Source organism: Heterocephalus glaber, unplaced genomic scaffold, assembly GCF_053883595.1.
Source record: "Heterocephalus glaber isolate CG9 unplaced genomic scaffold, H.glaber_assembly_v1.0 deba00000122, whole genome shotgun sequence".
NCBI lineage: Eukaryota > Metazoa > Chordata > Mammalia > Rodentia > Bathyergidae > Heterocephalus > Heterocephalus glaber.
This window is the reverse complement of record NW_028258138.1, coordinates 52,991,969-53,006,419: the sequence shown is the minus strand read 5'-3', so window position 1 is coordinate 53,006,419 and position 14,451 is coordinate 52,991,969.

Below are 14,451 nucleotides of genomic sequence, written 5' to 3'. Positions count from 1 at the left end.
TTACATTGGTTATCATTGATGTTTAACTGCTAAATATGTTATTGTAAAATGTTTACATTGGTTAAGTTCTGAATATGTTATTGTAATATGTCCACATTGGTCATCCTCAAAAGCTTAATTTCTGTGTCATAAAAAAGAGAGTGTTATTAGAAAGATGGTTTTGGTACCAAACTACAGTGAAGAACATAAGGTTTTATGTAACTGTGATATTTGTTACTGCTCCTTTTCTGGTGTTCAAAATGTATTCATGCCCTCTAATTGTATGGGTCTTCCAACATATTGTTTATGGTAATAACCTTTTGATTCAGGTATTTGCCCTTCTCTTATGCTCCAGCCACCTATGAAAATAGGCACACTTGTATGCTGATACATAAAACTGGTATACCCCATAATCCCCAGGGGCAGGGGATTGTTGAACGAGCTCATAATACCCTTAAACATCAGCTTCAGAAAATAAAAAAGGGGGAGTTATACCCCTTGTCTCCTCAGAATCTCTTAAACCATACCATTTTCATTTTGAATTTTCCAATGTATGAATAAAACACTCACCAATAACAGGACCATACCATGGGCCAGATGTAGAGTGGACCAGCCGGCCATCTATAACTTCACCGATCAACAAGAAGTGCTACAGGATTGGAGTGCCCAACTGGACAATTGTCAAGATGGGGTGAATACAAAACAGCAGTTGACTGTGGGACTTTGGTCAGTGCCTTCCGGCCCTTTTCAGCCCATGATATGGAAACTTATGGTTGCCATGGGGGGAATAAAAAAGATTGGTGTGGGACCAGACTCCAGGTTGGAGGGAAACATCACGGCTTGTGTGCCCCAGCCCTACTTACTGTTATTGGGGGGTTTTGAGATTGATTATGAAAATGGAACTCATCAATTTAATGTAACATATGATAATTGTACATTGTCAAATTGTGTGAAATTCGGGTATCAAAATGTTTTCATAATTCATCAGCCCTCTTTTGTAATGTTGCCAGTTAATCTTTCAGAACCATAGTATGCAGAAAGAGGACTTCAAATATTGGAGAGTCTAAATGGTTTATTGAAAAGAGAAAAAAGGGTGGCCAGCATGATTGTAGCTGGAATTGTTACCTTTATAGCATTTTTGATTAGCTTATCTACTGCCGCAGTTGCTTTATCTCAGTCTGTGAAACCAGCAGCCTTTGTAGATAATCTTTCAATGAATGTATCACAAGCCTTAGAGTTGCAAGAAGACATTGATGTAAAAATGGAAGAGAAGTTGAATGCTTTTTTTGACACGGTAATCTATTTGGGATGCTCCCTTGAGGCTCTCAAACACAGAAACCGTTTACAGTGCCATGCAGAATATCGTTGGATCTGTGTCACTTCACTAGCTTATAATATGACAGATTATAACTGGCAGATGGTCCAGGACCATCTAAAAGGGGCATGGTCGCATGGCTATGAAACCTCTGACCTATTAAAACTCCTTCAGCAGATATTGAGCATTCAACAAGCAGGAAGAACAAGCCTGTCACCTACACAGATGGCACAGTCCCTTTATGATCATTTGAAAACCTTGGTGCCTTCCTCATTTTTTGCCAAACAGATAGTGACAGGCCTTGGACGACTGGCAGGCGGACTTCTGCTTATGTTTCTTTTTCTCGTTATATTCAGTCAGTGTGTTCGATCCATGTTCTCAACATTGGCTGTTCAATTACATTATCAAAAATTGATCACCCCTAAGTAAGAGGCTGGTTAGTCAATGACGGGTTTGAGACCAGGAGAATCCCTTACCAACCTAAGACAGGAAAGGTTCTCTTCCCAATGACGGGTAAGGTGGGGTTATGTCCTGAGATCTCACCTAAGACAGGCATGGTCATCTAATAAATAAAAAAGGGAGAGATGTGGAGAGCGAAGGGTTGAAACAACCCTGAAAGACTCCTAAGCCCCTTGAGATTCTTGAGTCAGATAAGAACATAATGAGCCAGGATATGAAACTGGTACAAAAACAAGGATGTTGACTTTTAAAGAAAACAACGAATATAGAAAGTATTTGAATGTCTACTGGACAAGAAAGTAGTATTTGTGGAATTGTAAAGATATATTTGACCTTTTCTCTGTAAAAATAATTAGTCACGAGATCATGAGGGGAGGAAGGGAGGGAGGCTGTGAGTAATGAAGGAGGATATATAAAAGGCTCAATAAAGTGGGAAGGAGAAAGCCCTCACTCTCTCCTCCTTTTCTTTTCTCTCATTTGTGTTGTCTTTTCTTAATCCTCACCCCTCTCCTCAGGTACTGTTCATCTAGTGATGGCTGGCTCCATCACACGTCGAAGTCTGTTACTAATGACCAGAGTTGAAGTGTTTAAATTTAGGGCCTACCATCAACTAGAATATATCCTTAGGGGTAGCAATATTTATAGTATTGAACAAAAGGAGCTCCTCAATGAATAAGAAAGAGGAAGAAGAGGAGAAGGTGGAGGGAGAGGGAAGAGGAAGAAGAAAAGGAGAAGACATGAAAAAGGAGATGAGGGAGAGGGGGTAATCAGGATGAAGAAGGTAGAAAGGAGATAGAGACAAGGAAAGAAAGAAGGGATGGGTGGAGGGAAGATGTGAGCAAAGAAGAAGGAAGGTAGGAAGGAAAGGAGGGAGGGAAGGAAAGAGAGACCAATTTCTGCACTTAAAAGATCATTTCAGTCTTTACTTGTTAGACCATAGGAAAAGAGTTCCTCACTTCTATTGTATTTATTTAGTCTTTTAAAGTTGTGTGCAGTGTTTCTTCCACAGAAAGGTCAAATTTATGATTGGTAATTCTTAACAGAAGACTAAAAAATGCTCAAAAATTAAATGCTCAGAGTTAAGTAAGTCAGAAGTTGATACAGCCAGTGCTGTTGTGGTCTTTTTGAGAGACCAACTTACCTCTCAGTAGGTGGAACATTCTTCCTCTGTGTATTTTGTGTCTGTGTTTGTGAGTGCCCTAGAATGTATATAAGTGTAGCTCCTGGAGAGTCACTTTCCTCCGTGCCATCTCTTCACTCACTCTGGTAAACTGGAACTTTTCACATGTGTACAGCTTATGGTGCCATCTGCTAAAGTTATTTATGGTTGTAAAACTATTTTTTTACTTGTAAAATTTGTAAAACACAGAGGTATAAATATTATCTTGTATTAACTATATAATCCTGTACTTCTCAGTTTTCCTGTTAAAACAAATGTGATAAACCATAAACTACTGCCCTGAAAAATTAAGATAGATTTCAACTCCATGGCTGAAGTATGATTCTTGCAGATTTTATTAGAAATTTCTAAATTTATACATCTATGAGAGCTAGAAATATTAAAATATTTCACAGTTGATTTTATTACTATCCTAGAAGAGTGAATGGTAGAAAAAAAAGCATGTCAAGAAGAATAACTTGAATATTTCTCTATCAATAGACTTAAATATCTATAAAACACTTTAGGTTTTTTACTTATATCATCTATTTTCCTTAAAAATAATTTTCATTATACAAAAATGTGTGGCTTTAGTTTTGTGTTTTAAAATGTTAAAATAAGCTAAAATTCCTTACAGTCATTAATTCTAAATAGTATTTAAAACATGACCAAACTGTTAAAATACATTTTTAGAACTTGTGGTTAAAATCCAGACTCTCTGGAGAAATTCTTTGACTTCAAATAATATTACAAACAGATGCTCATAATAGTATAAGTCTCACTAACCAAATATTTTGCAATACTTTAGTGCACAGTTAAATAGCTGGAATGAATGGCAAATTATTTGTACTACATAAGCATTACAAACAGATACAGTTTACCTATATAAATAGCCTCCAGTCATGCAAAATATCTTATAAACCACTGCCGTTTGCCCACCAAAAGATTTATTTTTTGCTTTTGCTTTTTGGAGCCACATTATAAATGATAAATGAAATGAAGGAGCCCAATTCATATCCCATAAATCATTAATTTTTAGCCACATGACCAGAGGAGAGGTCACAGTTGTAGTTGTTTTTAATAATTTGATGTGGAGTATTATAGAACAATTTATCATTTTAGAAAAGCCAGGTTTTCGTTTTACTGAGGAAGGGGTAAAATTCAGTCATTATCATTCAAATTATGCATCACTTATAAAAATTTGAATTTTAATATTTGCAGATACTATATTCATCATTCAAGTTGCAAATATTTTATTATTCAATTACTAAACATGGAACTCTCTATTGCATTCAAAATGAGAAATTATCTCATGTGAACTATTATGGAAGAATATTAGTATAGCCAGTATATAGTTATTTATACTACATTATGCAGTCTTATACTTTATTTTCTCCAAAGATAACAATCAATAGAAAAGACTTCACATTAAAATTTCACCTCATTATTCAACATATGCAAAGTTGCTGTCATCATACTATTTTAGAAGAATAAAAATTTTATCATAGCCTTCATTTTTATTTTAAACCTAAAGAGTTATCATCATTTCAGATTTATATAACCTAAAAAAGACACCTCTATTACTAAATTCTGGTAGAATTGTGGAGTTGTGCCTTTTCACTACCTATTTCCTAGCCTCCACTCAGTGATGAGTGTAACTTCCTCTTGAATTTACATATTAAAATTTGAAAAATCATTATAAATTCATTCATGTGATGGAATCATGATCCTCAACATTATCTCTCTTTTAACCACAGAAACCTATGACTATATTACTTTCTGTGGCAAAAAGGGCTTTGCAGAAATAATTAGGTAAGGATCTTGAGTTAGGGAGACTATTCTGGACTATCTCTATGGGCTTAATGTAATCACAAGTTTCCTTTCAGGAGAGAAGAAAGAGGTCAGAGTAGGAAAGGAGGTTTGAGAAATGAAGCAGAACTTGGAGTTGTGACATAGCTGAAAGAGAGCCATAAGTCCCCAAATCCAGGTAGCCTTGGTAAGCTGCTAGACAAAGCAAGAAACAGATCTTCCCTAGGGCCTTTAGAAGGTGCACAGCCTCGCTGATATCTTGACATTAGCCCATAGAACCTATTTTCTATCACTGTAATTGTAAGAAAATAAATGTGGTTGAAGCCACTAATGTGCTTATTTGTACAGTGGCAATAGGCAAAAAAGTATGCCCAACCATAATGTATAATTTGCTTTTCTCTTTCCCATTTTCAAATGAAATATTACTCTTAATAATTAAAAACATTGACTTTTTTATAAAAGATAAAATACAAGCAGGTCAGCAGCAGAGTAACTCAGAACATGACATTAAGTGTTACAGTTTTACATTCTGTGATTATACAAAGAAAGAATACTTGCTGGTCCACATCTGTCTGTTGTTTCACTACATATTTTTTCTGCTCTATTATTGATGTTTTACAATTTTTTCAGTAATTTTAGTTAATAATAGGAATTATTTAAAATAATACCAGCTCAGGGAAAAAACTGGTATTAAACACTTTACTTTTAATTTGTGTTATTTAACTTTAGCCTTTGTCTTTATGAAGCGAAACATGTCTCAGGTTAAAAATGACAAAAGGATTTAATTTCTTCCTCTATTAGCAGCTCTGCAAAGGAACTTTCGTTTAAACTTTCCTTTAATATCCTATTTGATGGAACTTTTGACTTATATGTAGTTGTAAAAAATAATAAAGTTTAACTAGATATATTCACAAGTTACCAGTAATATCTTTCAGGCAATTCATGTTGATAGAATTCACCAACTTTACTAGGATTACAAGTATATATACACTAATGTGTGTGATTATGTGTATATGTTAATGTTCACAGATCTAATTATATTTGATTTTTTCACAATTTTAAATTATCATGACTACCACAATAGTCAAGGTACAGAAAAGTTGCATTTCAAGCATCCTTCTTGATATAGTTTGCAGATATTTTAGTTTTCTTTACCCTACCTCACACCACCGGTAAAACCCAGAAAATCACTCTCTTCTCCCTGTCTATCATTTTATCATTTCAAGAATGTCATTAAGACAGAGGGAGTTGGAAAAAATATCACTTTTTATCCTTACCCTTCATACTCAAAATTGATTTGAAATTGTATTCTTCCAATTTGTTAAATTCACTTATTTCTAGGAATTATTTTGTAGATACCTTGGAATTATTTATAAATGATTCTATCAGCTGCAAGTAGAATTTTTTTCCTTTCTTTTCTTTTTTGATTTTTTATTAGTATGTATTTTCAGTACATAATGATTACTATCTTCATTTTCATGTATTTCATTTCTTGTTCTAATTTCTTTAGCTAGAATTTCCAACATCATGTACAATAAAAGGAATAAGAGTATATGCCTTTGTCTCTTTCCTAAATTAGTGGCAAAGCATTAAATATTTTATGATTTAATGTGATCTTGGCTGTAGGGTTTTGTAGATGCTATCTATGATATTAAGAAAGTTCCCTTCTATTGTTAATTTGTTAAGATATTCTATTTTAGACACCCACTTGCGACCAGGAGCTCGTGAGGACCCTCTGGGCATGCCAACCAGCCACCCGCGGAGCCGTGCAGGCAGAGCCATGCAGGCAGAGCTACCCAGGCTGACTGAGCCCAGCTCTGTCTGGCAGGACACACCCACTTGTGACAAGGAGCCTGTGAGGACCCCCCCAGGCATTCCCACCAGCCACCTATGGAGCCATGTGGGTGACTGAAACAACAGACCCCCCCCCCAGCCCGCCGCCTCTGGTCTCTTGGCTGTGTCGCTACCTGGTTCCACACTACAGAGGCATAGAAGGACATAAAGGCCATTGTCCTGAGCTGCAGAAGTGAACAACAGAGAGAGGGCCTCTCTCAGGCTCCCTGATGAAAACTGAAGCCCACTGGAGAAGTGAAGAGAAGAAGAGAATCAGGGCTGGGGATTTAGCTCAGCGGTTTTGCTGCCTGCTATGCAAGTGCAGGGACCCTAGTTCGATCCCTGGTACAAAAAAAAAAAAAAAGTGAAGAGAATCTCTGCAATAAATTCACACCAGACCACCTTACTTCATAAGGTGGAGGGATCATCACCTCCCATCAGAATCTGGGCTATCTTCAGGGTAAGGGGAGCTGGAACCTGCAGTAGAGCCTTGCACAGTTCAACCCTGCAAGAGGACAGGGAGCTCAACTTGGGACTTGCAGCCAGAAATCTGCGTGAATCTCATGGGTCTATGACTGGCTTACTGAGACTCATTGACTTATAACTGCACACTGCTGCCCAAGTTGTCTATTGTGACAGCAGAGACATACCCTGAAGGAGTCCCTTCATTTTTATCTTTTATTTGTTATTTTCAAAATTACCACTATTTATGGCTCTTATTTTGAATTTTTTCTTCTTTTTCTACCCTTTTAAAATATTTATTTTTCTCTTTTTTTCTTTCTTTTCTCTTTTCTTTCTCTCTCTCTCTCCCTTGCTCCCTGCTGTCCTACATTGTTCTTCATCTCCCTTTTTGTTCCTGTTCTGGCCCTAATTCACATTGCTTCTTTATTTTTCTTTTCTTCTATTTGCTTCTCTCACCTGTGTCCTCAGGCCTCACTGCTAACCTTCCCCTATCCTTCTACCTACCTATCCCTCCCTCCCCAACTCCTTCTAACTCCCCATTCCAAAAGGTAAAGTTGCTATATTGAATAATTTAATCACTATAAACATATGTTTGGTTGGTCCTTGATTTTGATCTAATTCACAAAGTTAAAGGTGATAGATTAATAACTATCACAAATTGTCATTCTCTAAGAGGTACTTGATGCTATTGTGTTGCTGATTGTATCACATGGGCTAAGGTGTTGTGATTTATCTAATCAGTTGTCCTTCCTGGTATAATGAAAATGAGATAGTCACAGAGCCATTAGAGGCTCATAACATAAAGACCAGCTGTATTTGGAAGAAAACCACTGAGAAGCAATCATTCCATAAGAGTTCTAAATACATCAACAAAGACACTTACAATAAGCAATTTCAAAGTATCAACCCAGGAAATAACCAAGGACAGTAACTAAAACAAAAATGAGAAGACATTTAAGTACACCACATACTCAGACTTCCACCCCACAAAAGGCAAATTCTGGGGGAACAAGGTGGAAAATTCTGGTAATCAACCACCTGGACACCCTGAACTGATAGCACAGGAAATAAGAAAACAGATGAATGAGGCTCTAGAAAAATTCAAAACAGAAATTATCTCCCAGAAAACTACAGAGATGGTGAGCAGAGTGAAAGACATGATTAGATGCACTAGAACAGAAATAGACAAAAAAAAAAAAAAAAAAAAGATGAGTTCAGAAATATGCTGGAAGCCATGAATGCCCAGCATAAGAAAAAAATGGAAACCCTGATCACCCAACATAAAAAAGAAATGGAATCCATGAAACAGATTCAAACATATATTCAGAAGATTAAAAGCTCCACTGAAAGCATCCAGAGCAGATTAAGGGAATCTGAAGATAGAATATCAGATATAGAAGATGGGATTTCAGTTAAGGACCATGAAAACAGAGATTACTTAAAAATAGTAAGGGACCATGAGAAATCAATCCAGCAGCTGCTAGATGATGCAAAGAAGAATAACATAAGACTGATAGGAGTCCATGAAAAAACAGGAGAAAGTACAGTTGACATAAAAAAACTGTTCACATTAGTAATAGTAGAAAACTTCCCAGACAGAGATGAATTGGACATACAGATAAGTGAGGAATATACAACTCCAACTAGCCATGATTGAAAAAAAATCTACACCTAGACATATAATAATCAAGATCCCAGAAACCTAACACAAGAACAAAATCCTACAGGCAGTTAGAGAAAAGAAACAAATCACCTACAAAGGAAAGCCTATCAGAATCACAGCAGATTTCTCAACACAAACCCTCAAATCAAAGAAAGCCTGGAGTGAAGTATTTCAAGCCCTAAAAGAAAATAACTTCCAACCTAGACTATTGTATCCTGCAAAATTAGTTTTCAAAACCGGTGGGGAAATTAGATACTTCCATGACAAAGAACACTAGAGAAATTTCATGAACACCAAACCAGCACTCCAAACAATTCTAAATAATATCCTAGAAAAAGACAATGAAGGTCACAACTCCATGAAGCCCAACAGAGGGAATCCACTAGGCAAGGTAAGACACTAAAGGGAAATGGGGAAAAATAAGAAATAAAAGAGGCAAAAACAGTAAAACATCATGACAAGGAGGAGTCAATATCTATCAATTATAAATATCAATGTTAATGAACTCAGTTCACCAATCAAAAGAAATAGACTGACAGAATGGATTAAGAAGCAAATTTCAGCAATATGGTGTGTACAAAATACACACCTAACTCAAAGGAAATTCATAGACTGAAAGTAAAAGGATGGAAAACAGTTCTCCACACCACAGGAACCCAGAAAAAAGCAGGGGTAGCAATCTTATTTGCAGACAAAGTAGATTTCAAACCAAAACTAATTAAGAGAGACAAAGATGGTCACTACATCCTTGTGAAGGGAACAATCCAAGAGGGAAAGATTACAATCATAAATATATATGCACCAAATACAAATGCCCCTAACTATGCAAAACATTTATTAATGGATATGAAAAACCAAATAAGCACTAATACAATTATAGTGGGTGACCTAAATACCCCAATATCACAAATAGAAAGATCTTCTAGACAGAAAATTAACAAAAAGATTTTAGAACTGAACCAAGCTATTGAAAAAATGGACTTAACAGATGTTTACAGAATGTTTCACCCCACAAAATCAGAATACACATTCTTTTCAGCTGCAAACAGGTCATTCTCTAAAATAGATAACATGCTAGTTCATAGGACATGTCTATGTAAATATAAAAGAACTGAAGTTACCCTCTGTATATTATCAGACCATAGTGCAATAAAATTGGAGATAATAACATAAGAAACCTCAAAAATCCCACAAACACATGGAAATTGAATAACACCCTCTTGAACAACCAGTGGGTAACAGAGGAAATTAAAGAAATCAGACAGTTTCTACAAGTAAATGATAATGCCAGTACAACATACAGGAATCTATGGGACACAATGAAAGCAGTTCTACCAGGGAAATACATAGCAGTGAATGCCCATATTAGGAAAACAGAGAGAACTCAGATAAATAACCTAATGCAGAACCTCAAGCTCCTAGAAAAACAAGAGTATAACAAACCCAAAGCTCATATAACAGAGGAAATTATAAGGATAAGAGCAGAAATCAATGCAATGAAGACTAAGAGAACAATACAGAAAATTAATGAACCAAAGAATTGATTTTTTGAAAGAAAAAATAAAATTGATAAACCTTTAGCCAAGCTGATCAAAAAAGGAAAGAAAAGGTTCAAATCCATGCAATTAGGAATGAAAAAGGTGAAGTCACAACAGACCCAGCAGAAATCCAGAAGATCATCAATATCTACTTTGAGAACCTGTATTCTAATAAAATGGAAAACACACAAAAAAATGGACAGATTCCTAGATACATACAAATTGCCAAAATTAAATGAAGAAGATATAGAAATTCTAAACACCCCAATTACAATGAATGAAATTAAAAATGTAATAAAAAAATTACCAACAAAGAAAAGCCCAGGTCCTGATGGCTTCACTACTGAGTTCTACAAGCCATTTAAAGAACCGTCACCATTACTCTTTAAATTCATCAAGGAAATTGAAAGGGAAGCAAGGCTTCCAAATTCATTCCTGGAAGCAAGTGTTACTTTGATTCCAAAATCAGAAATACTCAATCCAAAAAGAGAACTAAAGGCCAATCTCCCTAATAAACATAGATGCAAAAATTCTCAACAAGATACTGGCAAACAGAATACAAAGGGTCATCAAGAAGATCATACACCCTGGCAAAATTGAATTAATCCCAGAGATGCAAGGATGGTTCAACATTCATAAATCAGTAAATGTAATATGCTATATTAACAGAGTCAAGGACAAAAACATATGATCATCTCAATAGATGCAGAAAAGGCATTCGACAAAATCTAACTCACATTCATGATAAAAACCCTACAGAAATTTCTAATAGAAGGTATTTATCTCAACCTGATAAAGGCTATCTATGGAAAACCAACCACCAACATCATACTCAATAGTCACAAACTGAAAACTTTCATGCTAAAATCAGGAATAAGACAAGGATGCCCACTATCACCACTCCTGTTCAATATAGTTCTGGAAACATTAGCCACAGCAATTAGCAAAGAGAAAGAAATAAAAGTAATAATATAGGAAAGAAAGAAGTTAAACTGTCATTATTTGCTGATGATATGATACTTTACATAGAAGACCCAAAAATACTTCTAGACTTAATTGACAGATTCAGTAGAGTAGCTGGATATATGGTCCACACTCAGAAAAAATAGCCTTCTTATACAAAAATAGCAGACTCACTGAGAGAGAAATTAGGGAAACAATTCCTTTTACAATAGCATTCAAAAAAATGCAATATCTAGGAATCCATCTAACAAAGGAAGCAAATGACCTCTACACTGAAAACTACAGCACTCTAAAAAAAAGAGATCGAGGAGAATATAAGAAAATGGGAAGACATCCCTTGTTTCTGGATAGAAAGAACAAATATAGTGAAAATGGCCATACTTCCAAAACTACTATATAGATTTAATGCACTGCCAATTGAAATTCCAACAATATACTTCACAGAACTAAAGAAAATAATCCAAAAATTTATTTGGAAGCAGATGAGACCTAGAATAGCAAAAGTAATTCTAGAAAACAGAAGCAGGGCAGGAGGTATCACAATCCCTAATTTGAAACTATACTACAAAGCTACTGTGATAAAAACAGCATGGTACTCACAAAGAAACAGACCTGAGAATCAGTGGAATAGATTAGAAATTCCTGAAACTACTCCAGACATACTCAGTCATCTTATCTTTGACAAGGAAGCCAACCATCATCACTGGAAGAAACATAGCCTCTTTAATAACTGGTGTTGGAAAAACTGGATTTCAATCTCCCAAAGATTAAATCTAGACCCATATCTATCAGCATGCACTAAACTACAATTGAAGTGGATTAACGATGTAAATATTAAAACAGAAACACTAAACTTGCTGAAAGATAAGTTAGGTAGAACTCTTGAAGACATTGGCCTGGGAAAAGACTTTATTAACAAAACCTCAATAGCTTGCAGAAAGAATTGATGATATGGTTAGCCTCTTAGGATTTCTTTCGTTTGGAATATCTTGTCCTCACTATGTCAAGTTTTTCATACTCCATAAAGGTCAGGTTTACAGGGAAAAGATTTGGACCTGCTAAAGGGACATAGATGTCTATTTTCACTTAAGACCAAGTAAAAGAGGTTCATTCTTTAGCAAATGCCAAAACAAATGGCCACATATTTATGCTATATGCTACTTTAATCTTTATCTCTATGGCTACTCTTCCTCCTTTGGTTTCAAATCAGGGAGAGGAAGAGAAGTGAGTTATAGTAATCTGGTCCCTCGGGCCTTAGCAAGGCTACAAATTTGACTACCAGATATATGGCTTTCTTGCAAAGCCATGTCTCTATCCTTTAGCAGGGAGTGAGATCATGCCACCATTTTGCCTGTGTTGCCAAAAATTTGGACACAGGTACCAACTTTATCCAAAAATCCACAGGCTTGCTGGTCATTCCAGTGACTACATGCCTTTGCTTTGCCCTTTGAATGAAATGTTTTCTAATTCTTCGTTCTCATCAAGGGATGAAAATATAACTTTAGAATGAAGTGTATGTTCTTGCAGCAGTCAACTTGCAATTATGTGAAATAGATGGGTTTGATAGAGGTTAACTGTAGTAAGAAAGAGCAATACACTGGGGATTTAGCTCAGTGATTCTGGTGCCCACCTCACAAGCGCAAGGTCCCAAGTTCAATCCACAGAACAACAACAACAAAAAAATAGAAATACCAATAATATATTTGAAGACAATATAAGGTTACACAAAATACAACTTTCCAAATGGCTGCTATCAAGAAATCAACCAATAACAAATGCTGGTTGGGCTGTGGGGAAAGAGAAACTCTGCTCCACTGCTGGTGGGAGTGTAGACTGGTGCAATGATTGTGAAAATCAGTATGGAGATACCTCAAAGAACTAGAACTGGAAGTCTCATTTGACCCCACTATTCTACTGCTGGGGATCTTCCCCAAAGAAAGAAAAGAATCATACCACAGTGATATATGTGCACCTATGTTCATAGCAGCACAGTTTGTAATAGCTAAAACTTGGAAACAGCCCAAATGCCCATCAACTGGAGACTGGATAAAGAAAATGTGGGGGTTTTTAATGAAATGGAGTACTACTCAGCCATAAAAATGAGAAATTAGAGACATTTATAACTAAATGGATGTACATTGAAGTGATACTCTTAAGTGAATTAAATAGGACACACTTGTGTAAACACCAAATAGTTTCTCTAGTGTGAGATAGGACTAAATAAGGACTAAAAGGTATAATAGATAATGATATAATAGATAATGTGAAATAGGAAGAAAAGGGACAAAGGGGAAGGGGAAGTGGGAGGGGTAGGGGAAAGGAAAGAAGGGAATGGAATTAATATGAGAAAATGAAAAAATGGAAACAAAGTTTTTGAAAATAGGGAGGGATGGAGGGGTTGAAGGGAGGGCTGTGGAAGGGGGAAAAATAAGAACCAAGACAGATTATGTAATGGTGAAAATTTCTAATGATCATTGTCATTATATTGTATATCTAAAATGTACCAATAAAATAAAATTTTAAAAAAGAAATAAAACTTTCCCATATTTTCATATAGATGTTATATTAAGAAGAGATAATGTAATATAATTTTGCTTATCTTAGATTTTGAAATAAAAATTTTTGCCATTTATATAGTTATAGAGAAAACACAAGAATATCTGTGCTTTGATTCAGTGTCTTCTTGCAACTATTTATGCACAATTTTCACAATTTAGTCATCTGATTCTTTTGGTTTGATGACCTTTTTGTTTGAGCTTTTATTATCTCTGGGGTGAAAAATCTCTTTTTAACCTCTCAAAATTCTAGTCTAGCATATATACTTTCTCTTTAGTTATCTTATAAAATGTAAAACTAAATATGACATTCCTTGCTTCTAAAATGTTCATAGCTTCTCATAATCAATAGGTCAATATTAAAGGTCTTTAATTTCTTCATTATCTGTAGTATCATCACTGTGGAGCCCATTCTTCTCTTTTCACAGCTGCTATCATGAATTCCAGAGTTACTGTAGTCATTGAATACTTTTCTCTTGAGCCCCATTACCACGCGGTTCAATATACATGAAATATTTGCTCCTTCTGAACTAGCTAAACAGTTGTTAAACATGATACCATTGAAGATTTCTTTCTTTATAAATCATTTTCTAGCCTTTCCAAAATGAGTTTTAATATCCCAGTACTGTGCATTTGTATTGCTCCACTATGTAGGCTCTATGCCATATTTTAACTGTATACATACATACTCTCCCCCACTTAAATAACTGGACCAT